We start from the raw sequence: 26,812 nt of genomic DNA, 5'->3' as shown, positions 1-26,812 counted from the left end.
TATATATATATATATATATATATATATATATATATATTCCTAAAAATTTCACCAGAGACATCCTACAGCTGAAAAACATTTTGAGCAAAGTGGCTGAATGCAAGATGAGCTAACAACAACAAGAACAACAAAAATCAGTTGCTATCCTATATACAAATGGCACACTAAGAAAGAAATCATGGAATCAATATCTCTCAAAGTAGCCTCAAATAATATCAAATATATTGTGGTAACTCTAACCAAAGTGAACGGCCTATATGGTTAAAAACTTCAAGTCTCAGAAAAAATAAATGGAAAACTTCAGAAAATGGGGAAATTGTACATGCTAAGATTAACATAGTAACAATGGCCATCCTAAAAAACATATCTACATATTCAATGCAATCTCATTCAAAATCCAAAGACAATTCTTCCCATACCTTGAAATAACAGTACTCAGCTTCATATGAAAACACACACACACACACACACACACACACACACAAAGATATTTTCTGAAAAGTAAAGGAAATATTTCAGATTATACTATGAAACTAAAGTAATAAAACCAATATGGGATTGGTATAAAAACAGTCATATTGTTCAAGGGAATAAAATTGAAGAGCCAGACATAAATAAACATACCTGTGAGCACTTTATTTTTGATGAAGAAACCAGAAATAAACAATGGGTACAAAACCATTTTCAACAAACGATACTGATATAAATGAATGGCTGCACATTGAAGAATCCAAATAGAACCACACTTAACCCTTTGGAAAACAACTCAACTCCAAATGTACCAAAGACATCAGCATGGAACCAGATACTCTGAACAGGATGGAAATTTAGAATAGCCCTGACCTTAGCGGCACAGGAAAAGGCTTTCTTATCTAGACATTGTGAGTACAAAGATCAACTAATAAATTGTACAAAGATTAATTAATTAATGAGACTGCATGAGAATGTGAAGATTCTGCACAGCAATGGACAAAGTCATTAGGATAAAAAGACATTCTACAGAATGAGATAATAATTTCACCTACTCTACATCTGATAGTGGGCTATTATTCAAAATATCTAAAGACTAAAAATACTAGATGTCAAGAAATTAAATAACCTAATTAAAAACTGGAGGACAGATGTGAACAGAGAATGCTTACTAAAAGGAACTCAAATGACTCAGAAATACTCAAAGACATGTTCACAATCATTAGCCACCAGAGAAATGCAAATTAAATAAACTTTAAGATTATATCCTACACCAGCCAGAACTCTTAAAATCAATTTTAAAAACTGACAGTTTATACTAAAAAGGATGTGAATGTGAACACTCAGTCATTGCCCATGAGAGTACAAGCTTGTACAAACACTATGAAAAAAAATGTGTAGTGTCCCTTCAGGAAGCCAGAAATCCATCTGCTGTAATATCTAGCTATGCCACTCTTTGATATATACATACCACGAAGGCAGTTGTCCAACTACGTTTATTCTGCTCTATTCATAATAGACAGAAATTAGAAACAACTGATATGTCATTCTGCAGTAGAATGGATAAACAGAAATATAGATACTTCTTAAAATCACAGTATACATTTGTATAATACACATATAGATCATACACATACAGATACACACATACATACATATACATATGAAAGTGATCTAAATGGAGTAGCCAAATAATAGAGGAGAGAAAATCTCAACTAGGCATCTCTTACCACCAAATGTACCCTCCCTCCATTGCCAAGAGTAGATTATATATAATTAAGTTGCTGGTCAACATGGCCCTACAGAAGAAGCACCCAAACAACTCACATTATTGCTGAGACTATTGGTTGCTTTCTCAATTTATGGTAGGGTTCCATTGATATCAACAATACATATTTCACTGAACATGGAGAAATTGTGCTGATGCCTAAACCAAGCTTTCATACCTATTTAACTAGTGTTCATGGTATTGTAAAATACTGAGAATGCTACCAGATGAGAAAGGAAACCACACCCCTGAATACATACCTTCAGTCTACAATGTTTGCCTACCTGTTTGATAAATTGCTAAAATAGTGACATAAGCCTTGCCATACACAAACACTATCTCATAAGTTTAAAGACACAGTTTATGAGATCATTCCCATTTCTAAAACTGCTTGAGTGTTTAAGTTTCTTAGCCAAGATAGACCAATGGACTAGAGGAAAACAAAGTGTTACTGTTCTGCTGAAAGAACACAACAACCTGACATCTAAAGACATTCTGCTATACCCATAGATTAGTGTCTCATTACCGATAACCAAAGAAGCTTCCTCCTGCAACAGCAGAGAACCAGAAATGCACAATATGATGTTAGAGAATCTGAGACACCCAATCCTTGATGTAATTTTTTTCACAAATATCCACCATTCAGAGCACAGGCATCTGTGTGATAGAGAAGGCAGAAAAAATGAAGCAACCAGAGAACATGGATGACACCAAGAAAATATTGTCTTCCATATCCAACAGGACTACTGTAAATATGAGTTCATAGAGATCACAACAGCATCCACAGAGCCTACACAATGTCAAGCAATGACACTGACTTCCCCAAAGCTATGGGATTTTATCAGATGATTTTTGTTAAACATGTGGTTTGTTATGCAATAAAAATGCATAAATATGCCAAATATCTATGAAAGAGAGCATGATTCAATATTAGGATTATAGTCATACAATTATGTAAGTAACTCGAATCTCGTAAAAAATACACTAGCAATAATACTAATCTTTCTAAAGGATTCTACCAGACAGCTGAGTAGATGAAATAGTCAAGTGTTTGGCTTTTAAAGTGATATTTAAATCAAATAAATTACAATGATTATTAATACACTTTATATGTAATGAGAGTATTAACCTATCAGTGTAATTATAGAAAGAAAACAGTATCAATTAGATAATAATATGTAAGACAATACTCACATATCATCCAATTTTATAACTTTATTTTCATAGGAATATAACTAATTTAATGATAAAGAAACTGGCTCATTCTGGCAAAATAACTCTTCCAGACATACTCCAGTAACACATAAGAAAAAAAAAAGTACTAAAACAAATCTATAATCTTCTATGCCCCAAATAGTCATACCTTTCATACCTTGTTGCTATTTCCAATGAATACCAATATTATTTTATCTTATCTATGGGTCAACAAATATACAATTCAAATTCAACAAAACCACAAGTAGAAAAAAAAAGTAAAAAAAAATATGTGTCCACTAAGTGGATTGTTATTTTGTTTCCATATGAGCATGTTTGTTTTGGCGAAATGAAAACTAAAACCCATAGAGTACTAGAGAAAAATACAAAGGATTTACTGATCATGCTGATTTTTCAAAAGGGAGTAAAAATAATTTTGTAATTAAACTTGCATGGAAATAGTCATTACTAATTTATTAGGAATATTTTATAATAAATCAAACCTGAAGGTGTTTTTTGAATGTGCATGCAGATGCAAATTACAGTACTGCTGGGATGATATATTGAGTTAAAAAAGTATGTAAGTCTTCAATTTAAGGAATTTGAGAGGGAAACAAAAGCAAGAACAGACACCCCACTGTTTGAAATTACAATTCTCAAACTTCAGACTTAAACAATTATTTAAGGCAATACCTTGCATATTTTTTACAAGGAGAACCAATGAGGCTTCATCTCCCAAAGCATAGTTTTGTTCATAATGGCTTGTTAGTTTTGACTTCCATACAACTGAATAACAATATGCTCCACCTGTGCAAATCAGAAAACTCCTACTGGCTTACCCTCTGATCTGAAAATCATTTCAAAGAGAAGGGCATATCTAAACAAGAATGACCTTGGAAGTGAAAATGAAAATTTCACTATGTACTCTGGATGTGACAATACCACAGATATTCAAACGAGTCAAAAATAAATCTGTTAGCTCATAGCTTTCTGTCTTTTTTCATAGATAGCTTTGTCCATGGGCAAAGATTGGAGTATTGAATTTTCATTTGTATCAAGATGTATTTATGCTTAACTTCTTAGCATAGAATGTATTAGCTGGTTTTCTATTTCTTTTCATAACTGAATGTATTCAATGTCCTCTATAGAGTACATGAAAATGAAATTTAATAAAAATTAAAGATTAAGTAAATTGTTTTATTTTGCTTAACTCTCTGTTGGAAAATTGTTTTCTTAACATCATAATTTCAAAATATAATGACTCTAAATTTTCTTCAACAGAACTTATGTAACTACTGCCTCATTTTAAATAAAATATTTTATACATAAAACATATTACATATTTAACACACATAGTGGCCTTATAATTTTCATTATTGGTCGAAAATATTAAGAAATCATATTCAATCATAATATCAATAGGATAAATAATCACAGTGCTAGATGTTGAAATAAATTATATTATCTACATGGGGACATTAAAAGAAACATAAAAACACATGACTGGTTATCAGATGAAAAGAGATATTTTTCAAAATCTTTTGTCTTTTAAACCATAATGTTAAAATATATACATTAAATATGGTCTGGGCAGTTTTCTGTGAGCATCAATTAAAACACTGTAGAAAACGTTTATTAAGTATGTTCAAACACCCTCATTCTATACATGATAACATGTTGTCACAGATTTCTTTTCTTTGTGTATTTCCAAAAAGCAATCACTAAGTTTTCAAATCTACTCAGTGAAGCACCAGCATGCATTTGTGAAAGAGAAACATTTTCATTGGGATTCACATGATCCCTTCGATTATAGCCACTTTACTGTCCCACTGGCTCTTTTTATTTTAATAATTTATTTATTTTATTTTACACACTATATTTTATCCCCCACCCCTGTCTAACCTCCAGCTGTTCCAAATCTCATATCTTCTGACTCCGCTGCTTGTTGGGTCTTCTGGAGTGCAGTCATGATAGGTCCCTTTCTGTGAGCACTCCACAGCTTCAATAACAGTATCAGGCCTTGGGACGTCCTCTTGAGCTGGTCCCACTTTGGGCCTGTCGCTGGACATTCTTTTCTCCTGTCTGTGTTCAATCAGAGATGATGCACCTAACCTTCAAGAGACTGGAGGCCCCATGGAGTTTAGAGGTCAGGTGGAGTGGGGAGGGGATTGTGGGGACATCACCAGGGAGTCAGGGGCCTGGGAGGGACCCTTGGCCCAAGCTGTACATGCAGTGGAGGATGGCCTTGTCAGACATTGGTGGGAGAGGAAATCCCTGGGCCAGTGAAGGAGGGATGCCCCAGTGTGGTGGAATTCAAGGGCAGGGAGAGGGGAATGGGTGAATGGGTGGGGGCACAGCCTCATAGAAGCAGTGGGAAGGGGACATGATAAGGAGTTCCTGGGTGGGAAGAAATGGGGGAAGGGGATAACATCTGAATGTAAATAAGTAAAATATACAATAAAAACACATTTTTAAAAATTTAAAACAATTAAAACACGTTCTTTAAGTTCTTATAAATGGAAAGCAAGATACTCAACATCACATGATATAACATTTTGAATACCTAGTTTTTCTTCATTGAAATAAACAAGTTTAGGTGGTGGGACTGATCTGTAATAAAAAATAATTGATGTTGTTTTCTCTTTGTAATGTAATGAAACTATTATAAAAACTCTGAATATTTCATAATTCTTACATATGTTGTAGTACAAATGTATGCTTGTCACCATGTAGGAGATGATGATGATGATGATGATGATGATGATGATGATGATTTGAGTAAAATGTGTACATGAATGCAGTCACACATGTCCCATTACATTCACTTCAAGATCAGGTGTGGAGTCACTTCTCTCCTTATACATACTTTATGTGAGTTCTAAGGATGGAGCACAGGTCATGTGGTTAGTGAAACAAGTTCTTTTCCATGATGATCTATGTCACCAACTCATAATGATTTCTTAAGACTACCTTCTATTTATTTCTGTGTGTTAAATAATTTCTGTCATAAGAAATATTTGATCAGAATTCATTTGATGCCAAATTATTTTTCTATATCAAGCACACTAGATATTTAACACAGTCCTGAAATTTTTTGAACAAGGCATTATTTTGTGAAATTAAATAACACTCTTCAAATAGAAAGCCCTCTAATTCTTCACACCTTGGAAGAAGACTGGCACTTAGGTGTAAGCAACATGGATGCTTTCACAGGTTCATGACTCTCAAAGTAGCACTGAGTGAAAAATAACTACAGGGAACCACAACTGTGTTAATTTAACAATTTAATCTTTGCTAGCCTCGCTTCACCAAGTAACATAACCCCAGTAGAAAGAGAATCTTCATGCATCCATCTTCCAATATAATCTATTCAAGAAGTGGTTACTGAGTCCATAGTGAAATATACGATTTCAGAAAAGAGTAAACACATTGGAAGAATAACTTGTAATTTTCTGATAAGTGTCATTATAGAACTTGAATTAGGTAAAAGGGAAGCTTTGCAAATAAATTTAAAAGATAATAAATACTTCAAAAAATATCAGTAGGATCTGTTAAATGTTAATTTTGCTGTCTTAAGACAGAGTTTTATAGTACATATGCAGCATTTTGTCATTTATTATGTTCATATGTTTAATGTTTTCTTCTTTTTTATTGGCTGTTTTATTTACATTTCATATGCTGTCCACTTACCCCATTCCCCACCCACCAAGGAACCCCCTATCTACTAACCCCTCCTCCTTCTTCTCTGAGGATGCAACCTCTACCTACCCCCCCCACTCCCACCTCCCCACCCTCAAAATTCCCACCCCCTGGGGCTTCCAGCCTTCATGAGGTCAAGGCTCTCTTCTTCCAACTATGCCAAACACTTTCAGCTCCAATGCCCTTCACTCTAACTCCTCCATTGGGAACCCTATTATCAGTTCAATGGCTAGTTGTGAGCATCTGCCTCTGAATAAGTCATACTCTTGAAGACCTCTGAGGAGACATCCATATAAGGCTTTTATCAGCATGCACTTCCTGACTTTCACATCAGCATCTACCTTTGGTGACTGCACATGGGATGGATACTCAGGTGGAATGGTCTTCAGATGGCCCCTCCTTCAGATTCTGTCCCTCATTTTGTCTCCATATTTGCTCCCTTGAGTATTTTGTTGCTCCTTCTAAGAAGGCCTGAATCAAACCACTTGGTCTTCATTCTTCATGAGCTTCATGTGGGCTGTGAGTAGAGTCTTGGACATTTCAAGGTTCTGGGCTACTATCCAATAATCAGTGAGTGAATACCATGTGTGTTCTTTTGTGATTGGCTTACTTCACTCAGGATGATAATTTCTAGTTCCAACCATTTACCTAGGAAACTCTCAAATTCATTGTTTTTAATAGCTGAGTAATACTCCATTGTGTAAATATACCACATTTTTTGAATCCATTCCTCAGTTGAAGGACATCTGGGTTCTTTCCAGCTCCTGGCTATTATAAATAAGGCTGCTATGAACATAGTTGTGCATATGTCCTTGTTATATGTTCAAGCACCTTCTGGGTATATGTCTATGAGTGTTATAGCTGGATCCTCAGGTAATGCTATGTCCAATTTTCTGAGGAAGCGCCACACTGATTTCCAAAGTGGTTGCACCATCTTGCAGTCCCACCAACAATGGAGGAGTGTTCCTCTTTCTTCACACTTTCTCCAGCATCTACTATCACCTGAGTTTTTAATCTTAGCTATTCTGACTGGTGTGAGATAGAATCTCAGTGTTGTTTTGATTCGCATTTCCCTGACAACTAAGGATACTGAACATTTCTTTAGGTGCTTCTCGGCCATTCAAGTTTCCTCTGTTGAAAATTCTTTCTTAAGCTCTATACTCCATTTTTTAATAGGGTTATTTGGTTGTCTGGAGTCTAATTTCTTGAGTTCTTTGTATATATTGGATATTAGCCCTCTATCAGATGTAGGATTGGTAAAGATCTTTTCCCAATTTGTTGGCTGTCGTTTTGTCCTATTGACAGTGTCCTTTGCCTTACAGAAACTTTGCAATTTTATGAATTCCCATTTGTCAATTCTTGATCTTAGAGCATATGCCATTGGTGTTCTGTTCAGGAACTTTTCCCCTGTGCCCAAGTATTCCAGGCTCTTCCCTACCTTCTCTTCTATTAGTTTCAGTGTGTCTGGTTTTATGTGGAGGTCCTTTATCCACTTAGACTTGAGCTTTGTACAAGGGGATAAGAATGGATCAATTTTTATTCTTCTACATGTTGTCCTCCAGTTGAACCAGCATCATTTGTTGAAAATGCTGTCCTTTTTCCACTGGACAGTTTTAGCTCCTTTGTCAAAGTCTTGTGACCATAGGTGTGTAGGTTCATTTCTGGGTCTTCAATTCTATTCCATTGATCTTCCTGCCTGTCTCTGTACCAATACCATGTAGTTTTTATCACTATTGCTTTATAGTACAGCTTGAGGTCAGGGATGGTGATTCCTCCAGAAGTTCTTTTATTGTTGAGAATAGCTTTCACTCTCCTGGGTTTTTGTTATTCCATATGAATTTCAGAATTTCCTTTTCTAACTCTGTGAAGAATTGAGTTGGAATTTTAATGGTATTGCATTGAATCTGTAGATTGCTTTTGGCAAGATGGCCATTTTTATTATATTAATCCTGCCAATCCATGAGCATGGGAGATCTTTCCATCTTCTGAGATCTTTGATTTCTTTCTTCAGAGACTTGAAGTTCTTGTCATATAGGTCTTTCACTTGGCAATTTTGGAGAGTTTCACCAAATAAAGTGTACATACTTAAGACACGGAGAACATGTTTGTTTGTTTTTTTTTTCTCCAGCTTGGGACTAGTGGCATGCTATGACTTAATACCTCAGAAGACTTGAGTCAAAAAATATATATTTTATGACTTGGGCTTACACATTTCACTCTAGCAGAATTAGTTCTTTAAAGTTAGAGAAAAACTATCTTCTGATTCACTTGGTAGCCATCCATTCTACTTCAGCATTGGAGAATTGACTGAAGGTTGAATCCATTTACAAATGAAATTTATTTCCTAATACAGCACTAGGTAGTTGCTGTACAGATTCCTTTGTGAGGGAAAGTAGAACCTGCACTTGGGCTTCTTAAAGGTTATACACTTGACTGACAAAAATTTATTTCCAATACTTTTAAAAATAACTTATAAAGAAAACATAAAGAAAAATTTCAAACTATCCACCATAAAACAAATAAAAGAAGTAACAGAAACACTACATTATAAGTTTTTGACAACATTCATTGTACTGTTTACTTCCCATTTCTTCAAATTCTTACAGTGTTAAGTAGTGGTTTTAGCATTGTTTATTGTGAACTGTTTACACTATAACTATGGAAATATGTTGCTCTACTAAAGTATATAAGAAGTAACAGATGGATATCAATTATAGAGAACAATTTTGCTTTCCTGTAAATGTGCTTATAGTAAAGAAAGAAATGAAGTTTTAAAAATACATGAGTAAACTATCTCTAAGAAGAGTAGTTTAAAATATTTATCCATTTAACATCAAATGTTCTGTTTTGTTGTATTTCTTCAGAACATTAAACATTATGTTTTATATAACTCCAGATGAAATTTTCATGTGAAATCTATTACTTCCTATAAGCATTCTTCCAGATCACTTTGCTAAACTTGTCTAGAGATTAATAAAAAGGCCAAACACTGAAACTATTTTGTCCATAGCATAGCTACCTCCCCATATTAATTGTAGGAAACAAATTTAAATGGAAAACATTAGACTCACAGCTTTCCCCAACGTTTATATATTAATTCTTCTATTTATTTGAAAGGTGCATCGATTTCATGGGTTTCAAGTGTTTGGTACCACAAGCAGGTCATTTTTCTATATACATGATTCTTAAAAATTTTGGCATATATTTTCTTTTCTCCATTTTGATATATACTGTGCTGTCAACAAAAGGAGAAAAACCAAACCTTATAAACCAGAATGTCTAAAGATTATGATGAATGCCCTTGATCCCGCACAGGTCATACTGCAAACTGCTCAATAAAATGGAGAATTTGAAAAGGAAATTTACAATAATCTTTGATTCAGATTAAAATGCAACAGAATTGTAATAATGTATTTTTGTCATGCAAAGAATCTACAGTACTCTGATTTTTGCCCAAGTACGACCAAGCATCAAAAGATAGCAATGTATGGAAAGAACTGAGAAGAAATATGAGTTCATACTCGATCACATACTGAAAATAATTGCTCAATATTCTTTTTTAATGGATATTTTCTTTATTTTCATTTCAAATGTTATCCCATTTCTAGATCTCCCCTCTGGAAACCTCATACCTCATCTCATACCCCATCCCCCCTTCCTCTGTCTCCTCTCTGGAAACTCCTTACCCAATTCTCCCTCCCCCTGTCGCTATGAAGGTGCTCCCCAACCCATCTACCTACTCCTGCCTTTCAGTCCTGGCATTCCCGTACACTGAGGCATCGAATGTCCTCAGGCCCAAGGGCCACTCCTCTCACTGATGTCCAACAAGGCCATCATCTGCCACATATATGACCAGAGCCATGGGTCCCTCCGTGTATTATTTGGTTGTTGGTCCATCCAGTTTCCTGGAACTCTGGGGAAGGGCATGGTCTGGCCTGTAGACACTCTTGCTCCCTCCACGGGGCTACAAAAGCCCTCAGCTCCTTCAGTCCATTCTCCAACTTCTCCATTTGGGACCTCGTACTCAGTTCAATGGTTAGTTGTGAGCATCTGCCTGTGTCTTGGTCAGGATCTGGCAGAGACTCTCAGGAGACACCCATATCAGACTCCTGTCAGCAAGCACTTCTCAGCATCCACAATAACATCCAGATTTGTCCACCAAATATGGGATGGATCCTCAAATGAGGCAATCTCTGGATGGCCTATCCTTCAGTATGTGCTCCACAGTTTGTCTCCGTATTTCCTCCTGTGAGTATTTTGTTCCCCCTTCTAGGAAGTGCTGAAGCATCCACACTTTGGTATTCCTTCTTGCTCTGCTTCATATGGTCTGTGAATTGAATCTTGGGCATTCAGAATTTTGGGGCTAATATCCACTCATCAGTGACTACATACATTGTGTGTTCCTTTGTGACTGGGTTACCTCATTCAGGATGACACTTTCTAGTTTCATCCATTTTCCTGGAAATGTCATGAAGTCATTGTTTTTAATAGCTGAGTAGTACTCCATTGTGTAAATGTATCATATTTTCTCTATTCATTCCTCTCTTGAGAGACATCAGGGTTGTTTCCAGTTTCTGGCTATTATAACAAGGCTGCTATGAACATAGTGGAGCATTTGTCCTTATTAGATGTTGGACCAACTTCTGGGTATATGGACCAGGAGTGATAGAGCTGTGTCCTCAGGTAGTACTATGTACAATTTTCTGAGGAACCACCAGACTGATTTTCAGAGTGATTGTACCAGTTTGCAATCCCACTAGCAATGGAGGAATGTTCCTCATTCTTCCCATCCTAGCCAGAATCTGCTTTCACTTTAGTTTTTGATCTTAGCCATTCTGACTGGTGTAAGGTAGAATCTCAGGGTCATTTTGATTTACATATTCCTGATGTCTAAGGATATTGAACATTTCTTTAGATGCTTCCCAGCCATTCAAGTTTCCTCAGTTGAGTATTCTTTGTTTACCACTATTCCCCATTTTTAAAGGGTTACTTTGTTCTTTCAGTTCTAACTTCTTGATTTCTTTGTATATATTGGATATTATCCCTCTATCAGATATAGAATTGATAAAAATCTTTTCCCAATCTGTTGGTTTCCATTTTGTCCCATTGACAGTCCTTATAGAATCTTTTCAATTTTTATGAAGTCCCACTTATCAATTCTTGATCTTAGAGCATAAGCCTTTGTTGTTCTGTTCAGGAAATTTTACCCTGTGGCTATGTCTTTGTGTGGTTTGATATCAGCATAACTGTAGCTTCACAGAAAAAATTGGGTGGTGTTCCTTCTGTTTCTATTTTGTGGAATAGTTTGAAGTGTATTTATATTAGGTTTTCATTGAAGGTCTGTTAAAATTCTGCACTAAACCCATCTGGTCCTGGGCTGTTTTTTGTGGGAGTCTTTTAATAACTGCTGCTATTTCTTTAGGGGTTATAGGAATGATTAGATGGATTATCTGGTCCTGCTTTCACTTTAGTATTTGTTATCTGCTAGAAAATTGTCCATTTCATCTAAATTTTCCAGTTTCATTGATTATAGGCTTTTGTAGTAGGATCTGATGATTTTTTTCAATTTATTCAGTTTCTATTGCTATTCTATCTCCCTTTTCAGTTCTGATTTTGTTAATTCGGATACTGACTCTGTGCCCTCTAGTTAGTTTGGCTAAGGGTTTATCTATCTTGTTGATTTTCTCAAAGAACCAGCTCCTGGTTTTGTTGATTATTTGTATAGTTCTTTTTGCTTCTACTTAGTTGAGTTCAGCCTTGAGTTTGATTATTTCCTGCCTTCTACTCCTCTTGGGTGTATTTGCTTCTTGTTTTTCTAAACATTTCAGTTGTGCTATTAAGCTGTTAGTGAATGTTCTTTCCAGTTTCTTTTTGTGGGCACTCAGAGCTATGAGTTTTCCTCTTAGCATTGCTTTAATTGTGTCCCATAAGTTTGGATATGTTGAGCCTACATTTTCATTGAATTCAAAATAGTCTTTAATTTTTTTCTTTATTTCTTCCTTCATCAAGTTATCATTGAGTAGGTTATTGTTCAGCTTCCATGTGTATTTGGGCTTTCTTTTGTTTTTGTTGTTATTGAAGACCAGCATTAGTTCATGGTGGTATGATAGGATGCATGGAATTATTTCAATCTCCTTGAATCTGTTGAGGCCTGTTTTGTGACTGAGTATATGTTGAATTTTGGAGAAAGTTCCATGAGGTTCTGAGAAGGTATATTCTTTTGTTTTAGGATGAAATGTTCTATAGATATCTGTTCCCAGTCGGGCCACTTCCTATTAGAAGACAGATTCATTATTTTACCACTTCAGGGCAGACTTAACCCTGTTATTCACTTTACTCAGTGATACTCAATAGAATAGATAATGTACAAGTTTCATGTATGCAGAATTGAGACTCCCAAGCTTATTTCTTTATATGTTGATATTTCAGCCTATCCATGGGACTAGTATCAAAAGCCAGGATATAATGGCTATTCTTGATTGTCAGCTTGAATGACTCTGAAGTCTAAATAATATGCTTTGCACAGTTGTAAATGTTAGTCTTTTCAAGTTATTTGAAGTGATAAGATATACCACAAATATGGGTAACACAATTCTGTGGAAGTTTGATAAAAAGATGTCTCAAAGAAAAAACACTTTTTGGTCCCTATGTTTCTAACTCTGAATGGCAATTTATTTTACTTTCCTAATACAGATTGCCAAATCCTCCAGTAACATGATACTGAATACCAGGACAGGTATTGAATATGCATCTGTTCACTTATGAAACATATGTGCATAACATACCATAAAGCACTCATTTATTTCTGAATGGCATCTAAATCTATAATGTTTGTATGATTTGTTAATGACTACTGGAGATGCATGTATAATGTTTCCTATGATAATTTGGGAAAACATTTTGAAAGAAACAGAACTACGAAGATAAAAAATTTTGATGAGGTATGCCAATGGTGATAAAGTCTCTGAAGGGAAGGAATTGGATACACAGAAAGAGCTAAAGAGCAGGTCTAACCAAATATGTTTTCTGAAGTTGCTTATTTGTCATAGGAATAAGACTATGCCTAAGTATATACTATTGTTAATCTAGGCAAGTGTAGGCATCAGGAATACTGAGATGGAGGGAGAGAGAGGGAGAGAGAGAGAGAGAGATTAGCATGATTTTTTTACTAAAACGTGAGAAAAAAAGGAAACTTTCAGCCAAAAAGTGAAAGAAAATGTAACATGGAAAGGTGCTGAGTTCTGGGTAAATTTATTAGTCAGGATATGGATGATAGGATAGATTTGAAATAAAAGCCATATCCTTTTTGTTCCTGTTGACTCATATGACACAAGCATTAGTCCAGACAATCAGGTCATAGATGTGTAACTGAAGAGTCAAAGTTCTGACTCAGGACGTGAGTTGTTCACATATAACAAGGTAACAAAATAAAACATAACAACAACAAAAGAACCCCACACAGTCCAGAAATGTTTAATGCTTGAAAAATGCAGAAATGTGAGCTTATATAATTTGAAGACTATTCAACTAGAAATAAACCATCACATGAAAACTAATGAAAATTGTCATGGCAATAAAACTCTCATAGATATTTATTAAGCCAGACCACAAACTATTTAGCACACAGACACACAGAAACACACACACACACAACCACACAAACAGACACACAGACACACACAACCACACACACAGATACACAGACATAGACACACACTGAGACATAGACACACACACACACACACAGACACACACATACACACAGGTACACACGCAGGTAAAGCTGTCAGCAAGTGAACTAACATAATTTGTAAAAGAAACTGTGTTACTAAAAATATTTGGCACTACTCACAGACTCCAGTATTTCTACTTATAACCTATACATTGTTTTCTAGAAGCTAAACAAAAGTGAGATATATAGAGTATAAAAAGAGGGAGGATTATTCTCTATGTGCCAACAAAAAGTGTGGTATACTTGAAATCTGCCACATGATTCAGAGTCAGATATGTATAATGAAATGCACATTCTGTCTCTGCAAAATTTATAATGTGTTCACCCTCAATGTTTTCATTCCTAAACTAAAACAACTAATGGAAGCTAAACAGCACTCTGAATTAACATGCTTACAACAGTGCACATACCAAGCATTCTATAAACAGTAGCTTTACTATTCCATGCAAGATAGCTACTTAATTAAAAATACATCTTGTATCATTAAGCTCTCCACAGGTTAAGAGCATTAGTAAGTGGTAGAAAGAATTATTTAAAGTAAATGCAACAAAACACATGAAAGCAGGTTTTCGAGAATCACAGCTGGAAAATCTCATTAATGTCACAGAATAGATAGCTGTAAGGCACATTCTATAGAAGTCAGTGGAAAGATATCTCTCTTCTTATAAAATAATTGTATAAAAATGATTAAAATAAAGCTAAAAATGTTTTTGTGTCCAGAAAGGGATGAGGAAATTCTGTGGGCTTAGAACGAAATAAAAATAAAAAATCCAAAAACAAAAAAATATTATTGACTATAACCATAAGGTAGGGTTTAGGAAAGAATTTTTACAATCATTCATGTGGACAAGAATCAAGAGAGAACAAGTCAATCTCCTCGCCAACTTGTACTGAAACAGTCAATATACTAAAAAGGAGAATGTAGAATAAAAACACACTTGATAGTAAAACAAAACAAAAAACAAAGAAACAAACAAACAACATCAACAAAAAGTGTCTATTCATTCAGTCTCTTTCTTCTCTTCCTTTATTATCTTATACCCAGACCATAACTTTTATACTTGGTGGAGAGAAACATGATGATTTTTCTCTCTGCGTCCCTAGGCTATTTTCAATCCATTCACCCCATACATACATGAAATTTTTATTAAGATGTGGGTTTGCATATGGGATATCAGAGAAAAGAAACCTCCCTTGGAGCTATGTGTTAGTTGGGCTTCTTTATTGTTGTTTTATAGCCTAATGGATCTTTGATACACTTAATACTCCTCTGTTTTTTTCCTCATGGCTTTTTTTGTTCTGCTGAATTATTCTGGGAGCATAATCATGGGTATTCAATTGAAGGCATGAGCAATGGCTGAAAAAGAACATGTGTTTTCTTTGAATGGATGAATAAGTGAGGGAATTAGTCTTTTAAGTGCATGTCTGATAATGTTATTTACAATTCTATTTTGTTTCCTAAGCAGTTGAGAGGAGTAAGTTTAAATGAATTGCAGGTTGGATCTGTAATATAAACTTGCCTTGCTCAAAGTAAAGCTGGTGTTTTGACTTGCCAGAGAGTCTCCTTGGTAACTGAATATCTCTGACTTTTAAATGGACCTCTATTTGAATTTCCTCCAAGATGTTAGGCTGCATTGCTCATCAAGATAGGTGTTCATTACAATCACAGTGTGTCTAGATCCAAGGGGGGAGGATAGTGGCACTTCTCAGGGTAACAGCTGTGAAGATGAACAGATGCTGTTGATTAGCTGTGCGGTGTTGCTGATTCTAAGTAATTGTTATGAGTATTGAAATGTGGCTGAAATGATACGCTTGGCAATATCAATTTCTGTAGAATCTCATTCCTATTCATCACATTTGTAATTCTCATGTTTACTCAGTTCATGGGAATTTTCTTTTTATGACTATTTAGATTCCATTAGTCATCTCTTCTACTAACATACTGAGCCTTGAGTATGTTTGTAAGTAAATGGTCATGTAGGAGAAATCTGAAAGTATATTAGCTTCTAAAACTAAAGAGTCAAAGATGGAATTCCTTACATCCCATCTATGTAGACTCCTGAATTGAAATTTATTAAGTGTTAATGTGAGTACATCAACTTTATGACACTTAAACTTCACTTATTCTATGGACAGGAGGTCACATTGTATAAGACAAGGTGTAAGATTCAGTCAGTGAGTAAGCCAAACAATGTGAACCTACTTGTTTCTTTGTGGACTACACTGAATCTGCTACCTAACAGAAGTGCTCATGTTTGTCCTATCAAAAGAGGACATAAAGTTAAGTGTGAGCACAAAGAGACAGCAGCAGTGCAGCCTTGTTGGATTTGTCCATGGAGATTTTCAACTGACTAGAAAAAAATTACATTACAGTGCCTTCATTATGAATTTATTGCACCTTTAAAGGGCAGTGTAACTAATATCAGGAATCACTTTCCGACCCATGGCAAAGGTCCACACAAAAGGATATTGTAATATATGATCTTCACTTTTGTGCTTCTTCTGATGTCTACTTTCGATATGTTTAAAAAACACTCAAGTTCCTATTTGGAGTTCAAGCCAGTGGAAAGACAATATAAGGTATTTGATAGACTTTGTGTTTTAGATCCTGATAATTATTGAACTAAATGACATTTTGTATACTTAATGGGTAATTGTTCTGACTATATAGGTTAATAATTAAATTGATGCCTTGAGTATCAATCTGGAGGTGCTTGTATTTTATGATGTGGGTTGTTTATTATATGATCCTATGATATTATTGCTGTTTTATAAAATTCTTAAATTTGTAACATGAAATATTAATGACAATTATCTAAATAAGCAGAAAAAAATGTGTTTGTTTAAAGTATTCCAAAGAGATGTTTATCTTATGTTTATAAATTTATATAGTCAAAGTAATTCAGAAAATACAAAATTAAAAACATTCCCTTTTAGAAATGGGAATGTATTAAGAAAGATGTCAATTTGGTTGAATAAACCCAGAAGTAGGTTAGCTGAGAATTTAGGTCAAACTGAACCTGAATTTTCTTGAAATCTGGGTTAAAAAAGAAAGGTGAACCATACTGTAAATTGTGGTGACAGCCAGATAAGGGGCCAAATAGTCATTCAAGAAAAAGGCGACCACATGCCCATGAAAGGCGTGTTTCTAGTGTGAAATATATAATGAAATGATGATGAAGATACAGTTAAACCCTGGTGAAAAATTAAAAGAAACTACCACATTTTCCTCATTTAGAATATTCATATCTCTAGAAATATAATAATGTCTCACCACACAAACAGGCTACAAGTACTAAAGTTTTGTAGTTACTATATTTCAACCTAACCCTGTGTCCTTTAAATCATTGGTGAGGAACATAATGTTACTTTAAAAAGCAAATGTTTTCTTCAAGCTAAAATTAAAAACAAAGCAAATGTTGTAATATTATCACATATGTATTCTGCCTTGTGGATCTAGAGTCATGGAGGAATTTAATTCTCCCCATATCAGAGGCACTGGAGGAAATATATTAACTGGGGAAGTTAATCTTTTTGTATTCCTATTTGCAGTACTAGCAACTACAGAATATAACCGTACCAAAAAAATTAATAGAATGCTTATAAATGTTGTCCTTACAGCAGGATCAGTGAATGAAGGTCAAGGTTAATTATCCACCAATAATAATTACTGTGCAGAGCAATACTGGCATTTTCATGATGATCGCAGATGTGAGAAAAATAATGTATGCCATTCAGATTAAATTGAAAATAAATGACCATCAAATGTTTCACATTCATATACTGAGATATTTATACATAATTATAGGGTTTTATTTTTTACATTAACTTTCAAAAATGACTAGATGCTACATAGATGCTTATATACTGTTAGTCAAATCATGTATACTTTCTCAATTTTTAAAATTAAACATTATTCTATCACTATATAACTCAATACTCCCGAAGAATGTCCAGAAAACAGAGAATGATACACCTTTACCTACAACCCAGGAGTACCCAGGGCAAGAGAAGAAGGCTGCAGAACAGTAACTGCTCAGAGATGAAAGAGGCACAGGCCCCATGAGTTCCCTTCACAAAGCAGTTTCCCTACTCTCTTAGCAAAGCTTCAAGCTATATTTATACTTTTCTCCAGATTCCCACAATGAGTATGGATACAAGAGCACATATTTTCATGTTCTATAAATAATACCATCAGAACACCTCATATTTAAAGTGTATAAATGTTGCTGGTCACACTTTATTATTAAACTGTCAAAATTTGAATATACAGAAATTATTTAATTTAAAAAAAACCAAATATAATAAAATACTATCTTCAAATTTTCTCAGCTTTTTCAACATAATTTTAATTTGTTTTTTTAGCTTCAATCATGAGTATTTTATTTATATCTTTTCCATCTCTATTCTGTTGTACTTCTTACAGATCCTATCCTTTTTAACTCATTCATTATTTGTTCCTGTTTAATCACTATTGTTATATTTAAATATGTATGTGGATACATATATAAATATAAAAACAACCTATTGTATTTATAGTTCAGAATGTTGCTTATATTACATGTGTTTATGATTGATCGCTTGCAATTACAAGAACTAATGAATCAAGAAGTCTCCTGGTGGACTGTGCCTTCTAGCTAAGATAGGAAAATTATCCCATGAAATCACAATAGTATACATCACTAAAAAAAAGACCTGAAATTTGTCAACAACCATTGAAATTCCAACATAGAAGATAATCTTATGGAGCCTCACTCCTTGGTGAAGAACTACAAGTAATTAACACTGGTGGAGAGGGATAGTTAGTCTGGATCCTCTCTCTCTCTCTCTCTCTCTCTCTCTCTCTCTCTCTCTCTCCCCCTTTCCAGACAAACAAGCAGAAAAATATATTTGTTGGAGCAATGTACAGGCTGTGTCCAGCTAGTTCAACAACAGTTTGTCTTACAACTTGAAGTCCAGGAATACAGTAATTGCTCAGTCTATAATTCTGGACATCTCTTCTGGTTTTTAGAATATTCTGAAAACCCGAAAGGAATTACACTCTAATGTCAGTGAAAGAATAAGCATGACAGTAAGAGTAAGCAGATACAGAACAAATGCTTATTTGTTCGATACCCTTTATATAGGCTCCCACTAGAAGGTACGGCCCAGATTCATGCTAGATCTTTCCATCTTAAAAGAAAAGAATATACAATGTGTCTTCCCACTTCAAATTATTCAATAAAGAAAAATCTCTTACAGAAGTTTGAGTTAATTCTATATTTAGTCAAATTGACAACTAAGAATAATAATCAAAAGTTACAGAACCCCATAGAAAGAACAATTATCAACTAACGAGACTACCCAGACCTACTAGAGACCATACCACCAACTAAGGAGTATACATGGAGGAATCCATGGCTCCAAACAAATATAGAGCAGAGGATGGCCTTATCTGTTATCAAGGGAAAGGGAGGCCCTTGGTCCGATTGAGGTTTGATTCCCAAAGGTAGGGAGAAGCTAGAGTGGTGAGGCAGGATTGGGAGAGTGGGTGGAGAGTCACCCTCATAGAGGCAAAGGGAAGGGTGAGAGGGAGTATGGGATGGACAAGTTGTGGAGGTGTAACCTGGAAGGGGATATCATTTAAAATGCAAACAATTAAAATGATTAATAAAAAAACTTAAAAACAATAGTATTAGATGTAACTTTTCAAAAACTTTTCTCCATAATTTTTAGTGCAAAAGTGAATTAGTATAAAGTTTGTGATAAATTATAAAGCAAAGGGCAGAGATTTAATGAGATACGTATGAACCTGGTTGGAATGAGCAAGAGATGCTTAAGCATTTCCTCAGTTTCACCCTTCAGCATGCTGGGAAGCTGATGACATAAAGAGTCTTTTCTTCTAATATGGCACAGCTTATAGTTGATCACATTTGAGAGACTATAGTGTTTCAACATTTTGTTTGTTCTTAATTACTTATATATCTGGTTAATATATATATATATGCATATCTTAGATATACTATGTATATGCACATGGGTGTCATATCTCCTACAGCTGGAGATTTGTTTATGGAAATTGTGACCTGCCTATTTGGAGAGTAAAACAAGAAGAGAAGAAGCTTCTGAGGAAAAGAAACACGTGCTCTTAACCACTGAATCACTTAACCTACAGCTTGCTTTTGAAGCCAAAATGTTGTTCTACTCTAGCATCCCTCTATCTCCTTAGCCACTCTGTACTGATCAAATTCCTATCAGGTTTGTGCCTTACTTTGTTTATACTATTTTTCTTAAAGCAACAGAGTATATGCAGAAGACAGTTATTACTCTGATCTCACAAACATACTTCTTTGCAAGCAAATGAAGCTCTTCTTCACAGTATAGGTGGTCTCTACTAGTAAAGGACTGTGGTAGTAATCTACTACATAAAAAAAAAAAAGAATGATAACTCCTCAGGGTGAAATACCCAGATCCTCATGATCTGCTTTTAAATTACAAAGAAAAAGATTCAGTTCAAGGTAAACTCCTTTCTGCGTAGCACCCTGAACAACTGCTAGTTGTTCTCTGTGCTCCATTATCCTCTCTTTCCATATACAAAAGAAGAAACTATCTCTTCACAACTCTCTCTATTTCATGGAGGCACTGATAGCAAACTGGATTCTCTACTTCATAGACATTCATTAGATGAGATGAATTGTGTAACATAAGTAAGAAAATAGGACATATGTAGCAGAAATTTTCCTGCCCAATCTATGTTTATTATAAGTGCAGCAAGAGGTCTGTGATTGGACAGGGAAAAGGGAGGTGAGCTAAGAGTGGGAGAGAGAGATGCAAGAGGGGAGAGAGGAGGTAGCAGAAAATGGAAGAGGACATGGACCTGTGTGGCTATAAGTAGCATAGGTAGATATGAAATCTAAAGGTTAGAATATTTGGGATATATTGCCTAATCTGTGTTTGCAACTTAACACTATCAATTGGCTTTGAAATTATTGTGTGGGCATCCTGGAATTAGAGAATTTGTCTATATAAATCTGATTGGTTAACGATAAGCATTAAGAGTTTTTATTTACAGGGTTACTGGGTATTGTGATATTTAACCGCAAGAATGGGAGTTATTGCGTGGGGCTAAGACTAGCCCCATGGAGATGATGGGTTAGCCTAGGGGCCAGGCTTAGAGCCATGGAGGCAATGACCCTGCCAATATCTCAGGGACCCTGGACCAGCCAGACTGAGAGATATCTAACCCTGTGGGGTTTAGTGCAAGAACATGGTGGTGAAGCTGGGAAGCCTCTTTTCTTTATCTCCCACAACAGATATAAGGTTAAATATCAAGTTGCTTCATGAAAGCAAATCACTCTGCTAAGTTTCCCAAGAATTTTTGTAGTGGCTAGAAAGTGCTTGGCACTCTTCTCTATACCTTGAACCAAGAACTAACAGTCACAATAGGCTGTCCTGATTCCACAGCCAATGTGTGCTTCTTCTTGTGTCAGACAGCTCAGTATGTTAGAAACATATTCAGGAGTGGCAATTTATATAGAAGACTGAAACGAAGACATTTTACACTGGTGGTCTTTGCATAAACTGATTAGGAAGACTGCTGTATCCTGAGCCTTGAAATACTAATATCCTTTGTCCTAAATGCCCAAATTTTTGTGAATTGACCCACAGCTTTCTACTAAGGAGCAACTTATTAATGTGAGCCTACAGTGTGCCGTTTGTTATTCATCTTCTAACATGCCCTGTGCAGAGGCATACAATTACCACAACACAAACAATTCACAGAAGCCATTGCTCCTAACAGTGAACTAATTAGAGGCTGGAAAGCTAAGAACCAGACCTCACCTGTAGCTTCTCCAAGTCTTCATGTCTTTGAGTTTCTCTTCTGCTTACAATATATGGATTGCTCATTATGCGTGAACACAGGTCTACAGTTTAGTTACACTTTTATTTTCTTTTTTCTTTTTCTGTCAGTATTGTGTTTAGAGATTCATTTATTGACGTTCAGACTGAATTATTCTGCATTAAAATGATCACTGCAATATTTTGAAAACATCCACTATATATTAGCAGAATATTTATATATAAATTATAAGCATGTGAACGTGTGTGTGTGTGTGTGTGTAAAGTGAATGACCATTTTTCATATTTTGAGCAAACCCCAAAAATATCTTTCCGATTTATGGTGTCTCCCATTTAAAATGTTAATGAAGTTGTTGGGAAAACAGAGATAAATATTTTTGTATACAGGAAGGGTTAAATCTACATTTATGGAGGCTAACACTAAGGAATGGGATCCTATTGTCCTTTCTTTTTTTCTTGTTTCCATATGTCAAAATGAAATACATATTATCCTTGTAAGAAAACTAATTGTATTTCACATAATGTCTATTCCTTATAAGCTAGGCATGACTCATATAACTCTTCAAGAGCAATAGAGCCAAAGGCAGCATGATTAGAAATCTAATCTATACTCTGATTTCAGTTGAGACCAATATAGTCTTTCTCAAAAATAAATTTAAAAAAACTAATAAAGAAATGCAATATACAATCTTATGTAAAACTTCCTAAAAAGCAAGTTTATTGTTATATTTATTTTGGCTAGACAATCATGAGAAAAATCAGAGTAGAAAATATAAAGATCAAATAGCTACTAGCTAGCTAGGGTTGCGATTTTTCTCAAAGATTTTATTATGTTCTCAACCACCTAGGAAAATAAATATGTTGGTTATGTTTAGATTACCAATTCAGATGAGGAGAAGGCTTGTTTCTTTTGTCATTTTCAAATTAGCAGGTATAATTTACCTTCCTGAGTCCAATCAGTGATGGGGTAGTGAGCAATTAATCTCTCACATTACTTCTGATTGGCTCAAACTAAAAAAGAGAGCAGATGAATTACTGCCTTAAAATACAACTTCTGCCAAGGAGAGTTCTGTTCTAATCTCCAGCCTTGGAGGTCCTAGAATATGAACTTCAATGGACAGAAGCAGATGATATGGCCAATGGGTGACAATGTATTTATTTTAACATATTGACAAGAACTAATTTTTTCCTGAGATTTTATGAGAGAAAAATCAAAATATCTCATATATAGATCCAAAATCACTCCAGCTAATTGTTCAGATTTAATAGTTGGATTTTATATAACTAGGTTGTTAGCTAAATAGAGAGATAGATAGTAGATAGATAGATAGATAGATAGATAGATAGATAGATAGATGATAGATAGGTAGATAGATAGATAGATAGATAGATAGATAGATAGATAGATGAAAAATCTTGGCTCAAATGTGTCAATGTTCTATTTGGTTGACTATTATAGTATTATGATTATTTAAATTCTAATTTTATATACAAGGCAAATGTGTCTATATAAATTCGTAAAGCTGTATTCTGAGAAAGGAAGCAACAGTATTTGGTGACCTTGGCCAGACCCCATGGAGGAAAACATGGACACAGTTCCTTTTGCATGTACTTTAAAATTTATTTCCTAATCTTCTACAATTTATAAGTTTCTATCAGCATGGTAATGATAATTCAATTATATACACTTTCAATTTTATTTGGGAAAATTTTAAATCCATTTTAGCAAATCAATTTCTGTTTCCTACTTTCTTTTAGAGTACATGAAACTTAAGGTAGTGAGTTATAGACATAGCTGTCTTGAAACATGAATATATAAAAAAATTAAAAATTTGTTGAAAATATTATGGGCTTTCCCTAATGCTATTGTACAATTATGCATTATATACCACATTTACATAAGTTTTCCGTTCATTGTTACATTCCCAATCAGTTTCTTTGAATAAGAAAATTTACTCTGCATTTATGACCAAAAAACTTATCTAATATTATTTAAAGTATTGTTGTAAGTTTTTGTTCAGCCTTCATATTTATGGATCACTGTTTCCTTGCAACAAATTAGAATGTATCATAGAAAATGGTTTTGGATACAAAATGAATTGTTTCTTTTGCATAATGTTGAATATTATTATTTATTAGTACAAAGAGAATCAAGGAGTAGGTAAAGCCCAGATTTTCTAACTTTAAATTACAACTAGAGTACATGTTAACACAATACTCAGAATGAAAATATTCCCAATCACTTGGTATAAGATCTTTGGTTTGTATCTCTTGAGGTAAATTTAATATTTACTATGTAAACAACTTCCTATGACTCTGAGAAATAATAACTGCTAAAGAAGACTTGATTTTGCATCAAATGGGGAAGTACTGTATCTGAAAATATTTGAGCAGGTCAATAATTGCTTGAGATATCACTTTAGTTTATACTTTAAAAGTCAAGTTTTATGCTACAATTTAATTACCTGTGCAAAGTGGATTTTAATAGACCATACATGGACATACAGCTTGGATATTGCTCACTTCTTGTGTCCTCTCGGAGTTCAGATTCTTGGACATCATTCTCAGCTTTACTAAGCATGGGACCTTTACAGCACAGTGACCTCCAGCTGTATCAGGGAGTTCACTGGAACAATGAGAGCTTTCTTCTGTAACAATGACCATTTTATGCCCCATACTGTGACTTGCTGAGTCATGTGTTCTCTTCTATGAAATGTTATGCTACATTCTCCCAAACATCTATTTGTGTTTCACAGGGTCTGAGTTCCAATCTGAAAACACATGTAAATAAAAAATGAAAAGGAAAAAAAAACCTGATTTGTTTGTTTTGTTACTTTTTGTTTTTACTTTTTTACCACTACCTTATCTGTAAACAATTGCAAATATCTTTATAAACCCTTTTCAATTCATTAACTCACTACATATAGATTTCTTATGGAAAAACATGGCCCTTTCATTAATCTAAATAAATAAATATTAAAATTATGTTAACACATATAAAATTAGGGAGGCAGTTTGATGCTAGAATGGGTGCTTGCAGTTGTAGCTTCTGCAAGAGAAGGGAACAGGCAATATTATTATCTTTGTTCCTGATTTATTAAATTGAAGAAGTTCTGAGCTCTGTGGTATCAGAAATAGATGAATATTAGACACCAGAGTACAGGGAGGTAGTTGGTGCTAGTATATGCATTTGTGATAAATTAATGTTTATATTTTATGTTAAGTCACTGAAATGTATGAGAAACACTAGAAACATGTGGCTTTGAGAAAGGACAGTAGTAAAAGGCAAATAGGTATGGCTATTACTTAAATTATTTTCTGTTCTTTTTATTATTTTTACTATCCTCATTTGGCATATATTTAAATTGTTTGGAAAAATATAAGGTCATCTTCTTTTATTGTTAAAACCATAGCTTTGGCTTTCTGATTGCCTCAGGGATGCAGTCACTGTTTAACAGTTTCTTCATCTTAATTTAAGCTTGTACAGAATGTTACTGCAGAAGGCTTTCCTGACTTCCTAGCTTTTTCTATGGAGTCATCATAGTCGATATTTATTTTCATCTTTTTATACCAAACATTTCTTTTGACAATATGATGAACTTTTCAATCACAACAAAGTATCATAAAATAATGTGTGTGTGTTCATGCATGCTTGCATTTGTGTATGTATCTGTGTGTGTATGTCTGTATGTGTATGTGTAAAACTTTTCTTACATATAGATTTGGTGTTGAAAGCTTCAAACTGGGTCCCGCTTTTTGTCAACGGGTTAGGTTTAAGAACTCTCATTATACAAGTAAAGCTAGGAAGTAGGTATACTTGAGGGATTATTTCAACTTCTCAATAAAATTCACTCTCATATGGCAAGACATACTCAAACTTGATTCTGTGAAATCATCAATACATACTTAGTAAATATGAAAGTACACCTCAGTACTACTTTTTCTTCTAATTTTCTCCGCTGATAGGATTTCAAATTCCCACTTAGGAACTTTCTGTGAAAGACAATCCTGAAATTCAAAATCATAAATTCATACTTTGGAAAGATTGCTAGTTTACACTTGTGTAATAGAAAACATGAGATTCAGAAGCCCTATAAACCATGAAGATTGGTAGCTGGAAAAGACTAAGTTCTTCTTCTAGGTGAATAAAACCGCAGAATATTAAAAAATTCCCTGTATGGAAATTTCTGATTATAATCTTTTGGTCATATTTTAAGTAGGTTTTCTGCAGATTCTTGTTGTATTAACTAATGTGAATCTGTTAAGAACTTTTTAAATGTAACACACATTTAGTCTCTTTCTTTTAGTAGGGTGTGTATCTAAAGGATGTTGGAGACTGTCAATAAATACAACATTTAAAAGACAAAGAGAATATGAGCAGGAAGGAACACTGAAGTACTATTTTGCCATAATCCAAGCTGAATATATATAACTTAAGTCAAACCAGATTACTATCAGTGGAGATGAGGAAAATTAAAATGAATCTGGTTGATGAACGTACGTGAATGTTAAAACTGCCTAGTGACATGCAGTAGAATATAACGGCCGTTTCTTTTGTAACAGCTGGTTCTTTTTTTAAAATATATATATATATATATATTATATATATA

Source organism: Grammomys surdaster, unplaced genomic scaffold (genome assembly GCF_004785775.1).
Source record: "Grammomys surdaster isolate TR1022 unplaced genomic scaffold, NIH_TR_1.0 67, whole genome shotgun sequence".
NCBI classification, from domain to species: domain Eukaryota; kingdom Metazoa; phylum Chordata; class Mammalia; order Rodentia; family Muridae; genus Grammomys; species Grammomys surdaster.
Note: the sequence above shows the minus strand (reverse complement) of the source record.